Here is a 14,974-nt window from a genome sequence, read left to right as displayed (position 1 = left end):
CTACTTATGAAGCTCATCCGGAGATCTGCCCGGAGGCAGTATAGTTGTGGGTGGCAGGGAGTATGGGTGGATATGGGCAGGCATCTAGAGCAGTTGGCACCCCCAGTGTGTTGGAAATTCACCCCTGAACAATGGCAAAATCCTCAAAAACTGGCAGAATGCTTGAAAAAAAGGTGTAATGATTCTGGCAGTTCCAAAGTAACACAAATCATTGTAACGTGCTGGGGCCTGGCTCATGCCTATCGAGCTGCCATTGATACTGCTGTCAACTTAGTGACAGACCCTGCGGCCACTCCAAACCCTGTGACAGATCCAACGGCCACTGTGACCCCTACGGTGGATTCTGCAGCCGCTCCAGTCCCAGCTCCTGCAGCCACTCCAGTCCCAGCTCCTGCAGCCGCTCCAGTCCCAGCTCCTGCAGCTGCTCCAGTCCCAGTTCCTGCAGTCGCTCCAGTTCCAGCTCCGGCCGCTACTCCAGTCCCAGTTCCTGCAACTGCTCCAGCTCCAGCTCCTGAAGCCGCTCCAGCTCCAGCTCCTGCAGCTGCTCCAGTCCCAGTTCCTGCAGTCGCTCCAGTTCCAGCTCCGGCCGCTACTCCAGTCCCAGTTCCTGCAACTGCTCCAGTCCCAGCTTCTGAAGCCGCTCCAGCTCCAGCTCCTGAAGCCGCTCCAGCTCCAGCTCCTACTGCTGCTCCAGTCCCAGCTCCTGCAACTGCTCCAGCTCCAGCTCCAGCTCCTGTAGCCGCTACAGCTCCGGTTCCTGCAACTGCTCCAGCTCCTGTAGCCGCTCCAGCTCCTGTGGCCGTGTCAGAGAAACGAGCTGTAGCAGTGCAAGTTGACCCTGCAGAGGGCATTCCAACCCCTGTGGCAGACCCTGTAACAAAGTCAGAGAAACGAGCAGTAGCAGTGCAAGCTGCCCCTGTAGAGAAGGTGAAAATATGGTACAGAAATTCAAGTCGTTTAGAACGCAGAGAGTCTTCTGCCAATCCAGGTAAGGCTTCTGCCAAAACTAAGTATAGAGATGACGAAGATGATGACGACGCTGGGCCGTCAAGGATTCAGGAGGAGGAAGATGAGGATGCCGAAAGAGCAACAGTAACTACCCGAAGCCTAAACGAGCGCGAGCTACGAGATGTGCGAAAAGATTTTGGTCGCTGTATAGGTGAGCAGCTTGTCACCTGGCTGCTCCGGTGCTGGGACTCTGGAGCCAATTGTGTGGAATTAGACGGCAGGGAAGCCAAGCGGCTGGGATCCCTTGCTCGAGACGCCGGCATTGACAAAGCAATTGCAGATGGAGCACGACCCACCAGCCTCTGGAGGCGTCTCCTCTCAGCTGTGAGGGAAAGGTATCCCTTCAAGGAAGATATTTTATGTCTACCAGGCAAGTGGACCACTATGGAGAAGGGAATCCAGTACCTGAGGGAATTAGCCGTACGGGAAGTGATTTATGAGGATCCAGACCTCAATCAAACATCCACAGATCCAGATGAAGTCAAGTGTACACGACCCATGTGGCGGAAGTTTGTACGGAGTGCACCATCATCATATGCCAGCTCATTGGCAATAATGGCCTGGAAAGAGGATGAGGAACCCACAGTGGGTGAAGCGGCTAAACAACTCCGGCAGTACGAAGAAAGTCTCTCCTCTTCCTTACAGGCCTGCGTCTCAGCTGTGGAGAAACTTTCTGAAAAGGTTCACCAACTTGAAGAGAATCTATTGTCCTCCCCACCTGAACCAACCAGTGCCCACCGACCAAAGGAGAACACTTGGGAGAAACTTTCTGAAAAGGTTCACCAACTTGAAGAGAGATTATTCTCCTTCGCACCTGTACAAAGCAGTGTCTCAGCTGTCAGGGGTAGGCGTTCACCCACACAAGGAAGACGATATGGTGGGTACTCACCCCGTGCCACCCTGTGGTTTTACTTACGAGACCATGGAGAGGACATGAGAAAGTGGGATGGAAAATCTACCGCGACCCTAGAGGCACGGGTACGTGAGTTGCAAAAGAAAACAATCAGGAAAAAGGGATTCTCCGAAAAGTTTGCTGCTCCAACTTCCAGCAGACAGTCCTTCAAACACAGAAACGAGGAAGATTCTGACCAGGATTAGGGGGGCCCTGCCTCCAGCCAGGGGGAGGAAAGGGACAATCGAGTTTATTGGACTGTGTGGATTCGATGGCCTGGCACATCACGCGCACAGAAGTATAAGGCTTTAGTAGACACCGGTGCACAATGTACTATAATGCCATCGAGCTATAAAGGACCAGAGCCCATCTATATTTGTGGAGTGACAGGGGGATCTCAGCAGTTGACTGTATTGGAGGCTGAAGTGAGTCTGACTGGGAATGAGTGGGAAAAGCACCGCATTGTGACTGGTCCGGATGCTCCATGTATCCTTGGCATAGACTATCTTAGAAGAGGATACTGCAAGGACCCAAAAGGGTTCCGGTGGGCTTTTGGTATTGCTGCCTTAGAGACAGAGGGCATTAAACAATTATCTACCTTGCCTGGTCTCTCAGAGGACCCCTCTGTTGTGGGGTTGCTGAGGGTCGAAGAACAGCAAGTGCCAATTGCTACCACAACTGTGCACCGGCGGCAATATCGCACCAACCGAGACTCCCTGATTCCCATCCATAAGCTAATTCGTCAATTGGAGAGCCAAGGAGTGATCAGCAAGACTCATTCACCTTTCAATAGTCCCATATGGCCAGTGCGAAAGTCTAATGGCGAGTGGAGACTAACAGTGGACTATCGTGGCCTGAACGAAGTCACGCCACCACTGAGTGCTGCAGTGCCGGACATGCTGGAACTTCAGTATGAACTTGAATCGAAGGCAGCCAAGTGGTACGCCACAATTGATATCGCTAATGCATTTTTCTCCATCCCTCTAGCAGCAGAGTGCAGGCCACAATTTGCCTTCACTTGGAGGGGAGTCCAATATACTTGGAATAGGCTGCCCCAGGGGTGGAAACACAGCCCTACCATTTGCCATGGGCTGATCCAGTCTGCACTAGAGCAGGGGGAAGCTCCTGAACACCTGCAGTACATCGATGACATTATTGTGTGGGGTGACACAGCAGAGGAAGTTTTCGAGAAAGGGAAGAAAATAGTCCAAATCCTTCTGAAAGCCGGTTTTGCCATAAAACAAAATAAAGTCAAAGGACCTGCACGGGAGATCCAGTTTTTAGGAATAAAATGGCAAGATGGACGTCGTCAAATCCCAATGGATGTGATCAACAAAATAACAGCTATGTCTCCACCAACTAACAAAAAAGAAACACAGACTTTCCTAGGTGTTGTGGGGTTTTGGAGAATGCACATCCCAAATTACAGTCTGATTGTAAACCCACTCTACCAAGTAACTCGCAAGAAGAATGAGTTTGAATGGGGCCCTGAACAACGACAAGCCTTTGAACAAATCAAGCAGGAAATAGTCCATGCAGTAGCCCTTGGGCCAGTTCGAACAGGACCAGATGTAAAGAATGTGCTCTACACTGCAGCCGGGGAGAACGGCCCCACCTGGAGCCTCTGGCAGAAAGAACCTGGGGAAACTCGAGGTCGGCCTCTGGGGTTTTGGAGTCGGGGATACAGAGGGTCTGAGGCCCGCTGTACTCCAACTGAAAAGGAGATATTGGCAGCATATGAAGGAGTTCGATCTGCTTCGGAGGTGGTCGGTACTGAAGCGCAGCTCCTCCTAGCACCCCGATTACCGGTACTAGGCTGGATGTTCAAGGGAAGGGTCCCCTCTACGCATCATGCAACTGATGCTACATGGAGCAAGTGGGTTGCACTGATTACTCAGCGGGCTCGAATAGGAAACCCCAGTCGCCCAGGAATATTGGAAGTGATCATGGACTGGCCAGAAGGCAAATACTTTGGGATATCATCAGAGGAGGAGGTGGGTCGTGCTGAAGAAGCCCCACTGTACAACCAGTTGCCAGAGAATGAAAAGAAATATGCCCTGTTCACTGATGGGTCCTGTCGTATTGTGGGGAAGCATCGGAGATGGAAGGCTGCTGTATGGAGCCCTACGCGACGAGTTGCAGAAGCTGCTGAGGGAGAAGGTGAATCGAGTCAGTTTGCAGAAGTGAAAGCCATTCAGCTGGCTTTAGACATTGCTGAACGAGAAAAATGGCCAGTTCTCTATCTCTACACCGATTCATGGATGGTAGCAAATGCCCTGTGGGGATGGTTACAGCAATGGAAGCAAAACAACTGGCAGCGTAGGGGCAAACCTATCTGGGCTGCTGCATTGTGGCAAGATATTGCTGCTCGGGTAGAGAACCTGGCTGTGAAAGTACGCCACGTAGATGCTCATGTGCCCAAGAATCGGGCTACTGAAGAACATCAAAACAACCAGCAGGTGGATCAGGCTGCTAAGATTGAAGTAGCTCAGGTGGACCTGGATTGGCAGCATAAAGGTGAATTATTTATAGCCCGATGGGCCCATGACACCTCAGGCCATCAAGGTAGAGATGCAACATACAGATGGGCTCGTGATCGAGGGGTGGACTTGACCATGGACGCTATAGCACAGGTTATTCATGACTGTGAAACATGTGCTGCAATCAAGCAAGCCAAACGGTCAAAGCCTCTTTGGTATGGAGGACGATGGCTGAAATATAAATATGGAGAGGCCTGGCAGATTGATTACATCACACTCCCTCAAACTCGCAATGGCAAGCGCCACGTACTTACAATGGTGGAAGCAACCACCGGATGGCTGGAAACATATCCTGTGCCTCATGCTACCGCCCGGAACACCATCCTGGGCCTTGAAAAGCAAGTCCTATGGCGACATGGCACCCCAGAAAGAATAGAATCAGATAATGGGACTCACTTCCGAAACAACCTTTTAGACACTTGGGCCAAAGAACATGGTATTGAATGGGTGTATCACATCCCCTATCATGCACCAGCCTCCGGGAAAGTTGAACGATACAATGGCCTGTTAAAGACTACCTTGAAAGCAATGGGCGCTGGGACGTTCAAAAACTGGGATATGCATTTGGCAAAGGCCACCTGGTTAGTCAATACTAGGGGATCTACCAACCGAGCTGGACCTGCCCAATCAAACCTGTTACGTACTGTAGATGGGGATAAAGTTCCTGTAGTGCATGTAAGAAATATGCTGGGTAAAACAGTCTGGGCTACTCCTGCCTCAGGAAAAGGCAAACCTATTCGTGGAATTGTTTTCGCTCAGGGACCTGGATATACTTGGTGGGTGATGCAAAAGAACGGAGAGGTCCGGTGTGTACCTCAAGGAGATTTAATACTGGGTGAGAATAGCCCATGAACTGAATTGCACCATGTTAAATAGTATATTATACTGTATGTTATCACTACCATGATTACTATAGGTGACTAATTAGAATGTATGGAAAAGAGTGTAACCTGAGCATGACATAAATGGTATGGAATAAGGGGTGGATAGATGTCCTGGTTTCAGTTAGCACAGAATTAATTTTCTTCCTAGTAGCTGGTGGAATGCTGTGTTTTGGCTTAGAATGAGAAGAGTGCTGATAACACCCCGATGCTTTAATTGTTGCAGAGCAGTGCTTATACTAAGCCAAGGACATCTCAGCCTTTGCTCTGTCCTGCCAACGGGCAGGCTGGGGGGTGCAGTAAGAGCTGGGAGGGGACAGACCCAGGACAGGTGACCCAAACTAGCCAAAGGGGTATTCCATACCATCTGACGTCATGCTAAACAATATATAGGGGTGGCTAGCCGGGGGGAGGGGGCCGGACTGCTCGGGGTTAGGCTGGGCATCGGTCAGCGGGTGGTGAGCAATTGCATTGTGCATCACTTGTTTGTACATACTATTATTACTTTCGTATTATCCCCATTGTATCATCATTATTATTCTTGTTATTATTATTTTTGTTATTTTTTTTTTCCTGTCTTATTAAACTGTCTTTATCTCAACTCACGGGCTTCACTTTCCATTTCTCTCCCCCGTCCCAGAGAGGGAGGGGGGAGGGTGAGCGAACGGCTGCGTGGTGTTTAGCTGCCGGTCGGGTTAAACCACGACAAACAGTCTCCATTTTCTTGATTACAAACACTGGAGTATTCCAGGGCTAGTCGTGGGAACAATATGTCTCGCTTTAAGTTTTCAAGCAACTCGGCATTTGGGCCTCATGCATCCCACTCTTCCCGGATCGAAGGGAAACATATCCATCTCCTTTTCAAGGCCAATAGGGCCTGGGTCAAAAGGCACGTCCAGGTCACCAGGGGGCGTAACAGCAAAAGCCTTCGATGGCTGTAGCAGCAGAGGAGCCGATGGCGTAGCAGTCGGATCAGTAAAGGAGCCCGCAGCTCCCTCACTGTCTGGGAAAACACAAGTGTCTGACTGTGGTCCCACATGGCTCTTTAAGGCCTCAGAGACTGCTCGCCAGGTGCCGAGCAATCCCACTGCAACCTTGTCATTTTTAGTTGCAGAGTCCCACACCTTGACCTCAAATTGGTCCCATATTTCAGGATCATAAACTGTCTGATTGTTAATAAGGAGAACGAGCTGTAAGGTTACCAGGACAGTCTTTGTTCCTAAGGACGTGTGATTCCCCATAACGCACAACTGCTTACCAGCAAGGTGCAGTTGTGTGCGCGGGTCCGCTTCTCTCAGCTTGAGCTTCTCTCCAGCTCCGGTGCGCCTATTTCCAGCGACTTTCTGTACAAGCTTCTCTGAGCGGTTTGCTGAGTTTGGCCGAACCTATCTTCATGAGGCGATCAATATCCCTATTCCTGTCCTCGTCTCCGTTCTGCCAGCCTGTTCCTTTTCATTCCTTCTTTCTGCTTCTTTACTGATGACATAACTTCATTATATTGTGTTGTCTTTTTTCATCTTGAGGACAGGCTCCCCTCTTATACACTTCTTCCCACAGCAGTTCTTTTCAAAAACAACTTTTCATTGGTCAAACAACTTTGCCCTGCAACAGCAAACACCCAGCAACTTCCATGCCTTAATGGCTGGAGAACAAGCAACCTGAGACTGCATGGCATCTCCTCAATCACCCTTCTTTGTTCCCTCTAAACTCTTTACATTCCTGATGGCCTCATCATTAAGAGTCTGATGTTATCATCAACCATGGGGCTTGCTGACCCCCATGGCTACACTCCCACATCTCCCCCTTCTTTATTAATATCAACCATCTTCTTGACACAAATTATTACTCCATATATAACAATAATGTAAGTTATTTTTCAATACTCCTGTGGGAATAGAAATGTTTTTGCAGTTACATTGTTTAGAGGGAAGGAATGTGGTATTGAGATATGCTTGCAGTGATTAGAAAGCTTAACAGACAACCTTGTAAAATGCAGGTAAACAGATTCCTTAGAACAATTAGGTGAAAATCACGGTGGTAATTCAAGTGAGTAAAGTGAAGAAACCTTACCACTTTAAACAGTTAAAAAAAAAAGTCAAAAGAAATTTGAAATTTAACAGGCCAGGAACTGAAGGCCATGCATGGTCTTTGAAGCATCAGATCGATTGTGAACCTGGATTAACCACTCAGTGGGAAACAGGGGAGGGTCTTGTCATCAAAAAGTATATAAACTGTGTTTTGGAACCAGTAGGCACACTCTCCTGCTTGTGGGGTGTCTGCCATTGCAGTCGTGAATAAATTACTACTTCACTGAGATCCTCCCCTGAGCCTAAGTTGTTGGCTACGGAGTGTTTCTCACACTCCCAAGCCCTGCTTTCCCAGAAAGTTGAATAGCTTGTTAGTAGCTTCCTTCACAACTGTTTTCTCCTGTCCTGACAATAAAAGATCATCCACATATTGTAACAGTAATACCTCCTCGGGAGGTTGGAATTGCTTCAAAATCTGTTCTAGAACTTGCCCAAATAAATTGATGGCCCTGTAAACCCCTGAGGTAAAACCATCCATTTGTATTGTTGCTTCCACCCCCATTTCAGGGTCTTTCCAGTCAGAGGTGAATGTATCATTGCTCTCAGGGCCTGAGAGCACCCCATTAATAACACTGTTATTCTAGTCTAACAATTTACTAGTTGAATGCCCAATTTCATCATCAAATCCCAGAATCACAGAATTGTCTAGGTTGGAAGAGACCTCAAGATCATCGAGTCCAACCTCTGACCTAACACTAACAAGTTCTCCACTAAACCATATCACTAAGTTCACCATCTAAATGTCTTTTAAAGACATCCAGGGATGGTGACTCAACCACTTCCCTGGGCAGCCTGTTCCAATGTCTAACAACCCTCTCGGTAAAGAAGTTCTTCCTAATATCTAACCTAAAACTCCTCTGGTGTAACTTTAGCCCGTTCCCCCTCGTCCTGTCACCAGGCACGTGGGAGAATAGACTAACCCCCACCTCGCTACAGCCTCCTTTAATGTACTTATAGAGAGCGATAAGGTCACCCCTGAGCCTCCTCTTCTCCAGACTAAACAACCCCAGCTCCCTCAGCCGCTCCTCATAAGACTTGTTCTCCGGACCCCTCACCAGCTTTGTTGCTTCTCTGGACTCGCTTGAGCAGCTCCACGTCCTTCTTGTAGCGAGGGGCCCAAAACTGAACACAGTAATCGAGGTGCGGCCTCACCAGAGCCGAGTACAGGGGGACAATCACTTCCCTAGACCTGCTGGCCACACTGCTTCTTATGCAAGCCAGGATGCTGTTGGCCTTCTTGGCCACCTGAGCACACTGCTGGCTCATATTCAGACGACTATCAACCAATACTCCCAGGTCCTTTTCCGCCAGGCAGCTTTCCAACCACTCATCTCCCAGCCTGTAGCTCTGCTTGGGGTTATTGCGCCCCAGGTGCAGGACCCGGCACTTGGCCTTGTTGAACTTCATACAGTTGGCCTCAGCCCATTGGTCCAGCCTATCCAGATCCTCCTGCAGAGCCTTCCTACCCTCAAGCAGGTCGACACACGCACCTAACTTGGTGTCATCTGCAAACTTACTGAGGGTGCACTCAATCCCCTCATCCAGATCATCGATAAAGATATTAAAGAGGACCGGCCCCAGTACTGAGCCCTGGGGAACGCCACTAGTAACTGGCCTCCAACTGGATTTGACTCCATTCACCACAACTCTTTGGGCCCGGCTATCCAGCTAGTTTTTAACCCAATGAAGTGTACGCCAGTCCAAGCCAAGAGCAGCCAGTTTCTTGAGGAGAATGCTGTGGGAGACGGTGTCAAAAGCCTTGCTGAAGTCAAGGTAGACCACATCCACAGCCATTTCCTCATCTACTAAGCGCGTCACTTTGTCATAGAAGGAGATCAGGTTCGTCAGGCATGACCTGCCTTTCATAAACCCATGCTGACTGGGCCTGATCACCTGGTTGCCCTGTAAGTGCTGCGTGATGACACTCAAGATAATCTGCTCCATGAGCTTCCCTGGCACTGAGGTCAAACTGACAGGCCTATAGTTCCCCGGGTCTGCCCTCCTGCCCTTCTTGTAGATGGGCGTCATGTTTGCTAGCCGCCAGTTGACTGGGACCTCCCCCGATACCCAGAACTGTTGATAAATTTTGGAAAGCAGCCTGGCCAGCTCCTCCACCAGTTCTCTCAGTATCCTCGGGTGGATCCCATCTGGCCCCATCGACTTGCGTACATCTAAGTGCTGTAGCAGGTCGCCAACCATTTCCTCGTGGATAGTGAGGGTCACATTCTGCTCCCCATCCCCTTCCACCAACTCAGGGTACTGGGTATCCAGAGAACAACTGGTTTTGCCGCTAAAGACTGAGGCAAAGAAGGCATTAAGCACCTCCGCCTTTTCCTCATCTTTTGTAACTAAGTTCCCCTCCGCATCCAGTAAAGGATGGAGATTCTCCTTAGTCCTCCGTTTTGCATTGATGTATTTGTAAAACCATTTTTTGTTGTCTTTGATGGCAGTACCCAGGTTGAGCTCCAGATGAGCTTTGGCCTTTCTAATTTTGTCCCTGCACTGCCTCGCAACATCCTTATAGTCCTCCCGAGTGGCCCGCCCTCTTTTCCAAAGATTATAAACCCTCTTTTTTTTTCTCCTAAGCTCAAGCCACAATTCTCTGTTCAGCGAGGCTGGTCTTCTTCCACACCAGCTCGTCTTTGGGCACGTGGGGACAGACCGCTCCTGCACCATTAAGATTTCCTTCTTGACGAGTGCCCAGCCTTCCTGGACTCCTCTACCCTTCAGAACCGCCTCCCAAGGGACTCTACCAACCAGTGTCCTGAACAGTTCAAACTCGTCCCTCCGGAAGTCCAATACAGCAGTTTTACTGGTCTCCTTCCTGGCTTCTCCAAGAATGGAGAACTCTACCATTTCATGGTCACTCTGCCCAAGACAGTTTCCAACCACCACATCTCCCACCAGTCATCTCCCACAAGCATCAGATAGATTGGGAACCTGAATTACCCACTCAGTGGGGAAACAGGGGAGGGACCTGTCATCAAAGAGTATATAAACTGTGTTTTGGAACCAGTAGGCACGCTCTCCTGCTTGTGGGGTGCCCGCCATTGCAATCGCGAAGAAATTACTACTTCACTGAGATCCTCGCCTGAGCCTAAGTTATCGGCTACAGAGTGTTTCTCACAATTTGGGGGCTCGTCCGGGATCCAGTCACCTACTGGGGAGCCCCACCACTGCAGCAGCATGAAGGCATGCCCCGCTGATTTCAGCGGTCCTGTGCATCCACGGTGGCGCTTCTGCGGAGAGCTGACAGAGGACCCGAGACTGGTTAAAGAGGCAGGACCCTTGAAGTAGTGGGGAAGGGAAGAAGGTAGGCACTGCGGGTTTTAAGAATTGACCCAGTAACTCTGTGCACAGACCAAGGTAAGAAATATTAAGTATTGCCTTGGGGGTCGGGTGAGACTCTGTGTGATGTGTGATTGAGACGTACTTTTGTACGAGTGTGGAGTCCTGATCCACGGTTCCGTAGCTCCGCAAGGGGCGCAGCCGGAGACGGACGAAGCATGAGATAAGGGAGAGAAAGGACGAGTCTCGGGAAATTTGGTGTACGATACCCCTTGCACGGTGAAGTGCTTGGCAGTACACTCCCATTTTCCAGAATCGGAACGTTAGTGTGTGGTACCCTGCAGGAGGGAAATTTCTGTAGCAGCACACCGACGAGGGCTAGGAAAAATGGGGAATATGAGTTGCAGGGGACAGGGAGATATCCCTGGGGGCGTACCTTCCTTTGGGAAGAACCTCCTGGGGAATTCCTCAAGAAATGCCGGGAAACATGAAAAATTGGACAGACAGTAACCAAATACAGAATGGGTGGCCAGCACCCAATGGATATTATTGGATCGGTGGTAAACTAGCATATACTAAATTACCTAAAAATTGGACGGGATCATGCGTATTGGGAACAATAGACTCTAGGGCTCACCCCTAGACTTGGCAGAACTGGCACCTGAACTGGTAAGGCATGAGACGTCTCAAACGTCAGCTCATCTGCATGTAGCCAGCCCTTAGTATTACTGCTATCTAAAGCTAATTATAACAGCTGTTGCCTTCTGAGCACAGGGCTAGAGTTCTGCTCATAGTATAGCAATTTTTTTTTCCACAATACATCAAATGCACATGATAGAATATGCAGAGAAAGACTCTAAATGGGATAAAAAGTCAGCAGTAAGTCAGTGATGCACCTCCCTGCCTTTGTCCTCAAAGGATTTTTAGTTATGATTAGCGTCATGTTTAGCATGACGTCAGGTATGGAATACCCCTTTGGCCACTTTGGGTCAGCTGTCCTGGGTCTGTCCCCTCCCAGCTCCTGCTGCACCCCTAGCCTGCCCGCTGGCAGGACAGAGCGAGAAGCTGAAGAGTCCTTGGCTTTTGAAATGAGTTCCAGGAAATCATTTCCATTGTCTCAGTCATATACATATACATACATATACAATTGTATATGTAATATAATATACATAATATATAATATATGTAAAATTGTATGTATGTATGTGTATATACACACACACACTATTCCCCTTCTCCTCTGAGGCCATCTACTCCACTGATGGTGCATAGCAAGAAGCTTCATTCTCAGCAGGCCCCAGCTCTGCCAGATAAGCAAAGATCTAAGATGTTTAAGATCAAGAGCAAGCTTGTTCTGTCTGCAACGAGCTTCTAAGTGAACCAGCAGGAGCGAGTGCATGGCAGCACATAGCGGAAAGGATGCATATTGGTGTCTCCCACGAGCTCACCCTTATCTAGCTACCTGCCAAGCTGGGAGAAAGAGCCAATGAGAAAAATTACTCTGCTTCCACCACATGCATCTTGCAGATCTAGAGCAACAAAAGTAGTTCAAAGTAGTAGGCCAAAAAAAATAATGGTCCATTGTGGCTGGCCCAGAGGCTCCATGCATCCTTGGCATAGACTACCTCAAGAGAGGGTACTTCAAGGATGCAAAAGGGTACCGGTGGGCTTTTGGCATAGCTGCTTTGAGCACAGAGAAGATTAGACAGCTGTCTACCCTGCCTGGCCTTTCAGAAGACCCTTCCGTTGTAGGATTGCTGAAGGTTGAAGAACAGCAGGTACCAATTGCTACCAGAACAATGCACCGACGGCAATATCGCACCAACTGAGACTCCCTGATTCCCATCCATGAGTTGGGAGAGTCAAGGAGTGATCAGCAAGACTCGCTCACCCTTTAATAGTCCTATATGGCCAGTGTGAAAGTCTAATGGCGAGTGGAGGCTAACGGTGGACTACTGCGGCCTGAATGAAGTCACGCCACCGCTTTGTGCTGCAGTGCCGGACATGCTAGAACTTCAGTACGAACTAGAGTCAAAGGCAGCCAAGTGGTACGCCACAGTTGATATTGCTAATGCATTTTTCTCCATCCCTTTGGCAGCAGCATGCAGGCGGCAGTTTGCTTTCACTTGGAGGGGCACCCAATACTCCTGGAATCGACTGCCCCAGGGGTGGAAACACAGCCCTACCATTTGCCACGGACTAATCCAGTCTGCACCGGAACTAGGGGGAGCTCCTGAACACCTGCAGTACATTGATGACATCCTCGTGTGGGGCAACACAGCAGAAGAAGTTTTTGAGAAAGGGAAGAAAGTAATCCAAATTCTCCTGAAAGCTGGTTTTGCCATTAAACAGAGTAAGGTCAAGGGGCCTGCACAGGAAATCCAGTTCTTGGGGGTAAAATGGCAGGATGGACGTCACCACCCTTCCAAAGGGGAAGGACGAGAAAAAAACTTGGAGAGGAAGACTACGAGCCTTCAGCATGAAAGACCCCTAGAGACTCCCAGAGGAGACTGATGCGCATGCTCCAGTAGGAGGGACTGGACCCCGGAAGCTAATAACCTGTTTTTTTTTGAAGTAGTAATGAACATGTATTAGTCTAGGAGCATAAAAATCAGCTGCTTGATGTAACTGGTGTGCGTCCTGGTGGAGCGGAGACTCCCGGTGCACCCAGCACTGTTTGCTTACCTCTATTCCTTTATATTCTTTTAATAAATCCTATTTTTTTATTTAATCCTAATTTGAATCCTGAGCCATTTCTAACACGCGAGAAGAATCCAGAAGCCACCCTGTGGCAGATAAGGGACAATTTTGTTATAAATGAAGTCTCAACTCAAGCTGAATTTAGTAATATTTATAAAAGAGAAGTTAACAGCGAGGGGTGCACGGGGAGTCTATGCTCTACCAACAGGCACACACGAACATCAAACATTCTAAATATATACATAAGTACAATCAGAAAAGGCAACAAACAATCCTTTAAGTCAATTACTATCAATGTCCATGACTGGGGGAGCATAGTTGGCCTGGTTGAAGTGCTCCCATATCTTCCATGACTTATAACAGTCTCCATTTTCCATTCACTTTCTTGATTACAAACACCGGAGAATTCCAGGGCTAGTCGTGGGAACAATATGTCTTGCTTTAAGTTGTCAAGCAACTCATCCTTCGGGCCTTATGTATCCTAATCTTCCTTGACCGAAGAAAAACATATCCATTTCCCTTTCAAGGCCAATAGGGCCTGGGTCAAAAGGCACGTCCAGGTCACCAGGGGGCGAAATACCAAAGGCTTGCGATGGCTGTAGCAGCAGAGGGGCCCATGGCGTAGCAGTCGGATCAGTAAAGGAGCCCGCAGCTCCCTCACTGTCTGGCAAACCACACTGTGTCTGACTGTGGTCCCACATGGCTCTTCAAGACCTCAGAGACTGCTCGCCAGGTGCCAAGCAATCCCACTACAACCTTGTCATTTTTAGTTGCAGAGTCCCACACCTTGACCTCAGTTTGGTCCCATATTTCAGGATTATAAACTGTTCGATTGTTAATAAGGAGAATAAGCTGTAAGGTTACCAGGACAGTCTTTGTTCCTAAGGACGTATGATTCCCCATAATGTGCAACTGCTTACCAGCAAGGTACAGTTGTGTGCGCGGGTTCGCTTCTCTCAGCTTGAGCTTCTTCCCAGCTCCGGTGTGCCTATTTCCAGCGACTTTCAGTATGAGCTTCTTTGAGCGGTTTGCTGAGTTTGGCCGAACCTATCTTCATGAGGCGATCAATATCCCTGTTCGTGTCCTGTTAGCTGTTCTGCTAGCCTGTTCCTTTTCATTCCTTCTTTCTACTTCTTTATTGATGACATGACTTCATTATATCGTGTTGACTTTTTTTCATCTTGAGGACAGACTCCCATCTAATACCCTTCTCCCCAAGGCAGTCCTTTTAAAAAACAACTTTTCATTGGTCAAACAACTTTGAATATAACAGCAAACACCCAGCAACTTCCATGCCTTAATGGCTGGAGAACAAGCAACCCTGAGACTGCATGGCATCTCCTGAATCACCCTTCTTTGTTCCCTCTAAACTGTTTTACATTCCTGATGGCCTCATCTTTAAGAGTCTGATATTATCATCAAACATGGGGTTTCCAATCCCCATGGCCACACTCCCACATCTACCCCTTCTTTATTAATATAAATCATCGTCTTGACATGAATTATTATGCCATATATCACAATCCCTCCTCTTCTTTTGAATTTCATTAATTCGTGTCTTGGCTTCAAATTTGGCCA

This window comes from Netta rufina, assembly GCF_964035555.1.
Source record: "Netta rufina genome assembly, chromosome: W".
In the NCBI taxonomy this organism is placed as follows: domain Eukaryota; kingdom Metazoa; phylum Chordata; class Aves; order Anseriformes; family Anatidae; genus Netta; species Netta rufina.
The sequence above is the reverse complement of the archived record's forward strand: the minus strand, read 5'-3'. Positions refer to the sequence as shown.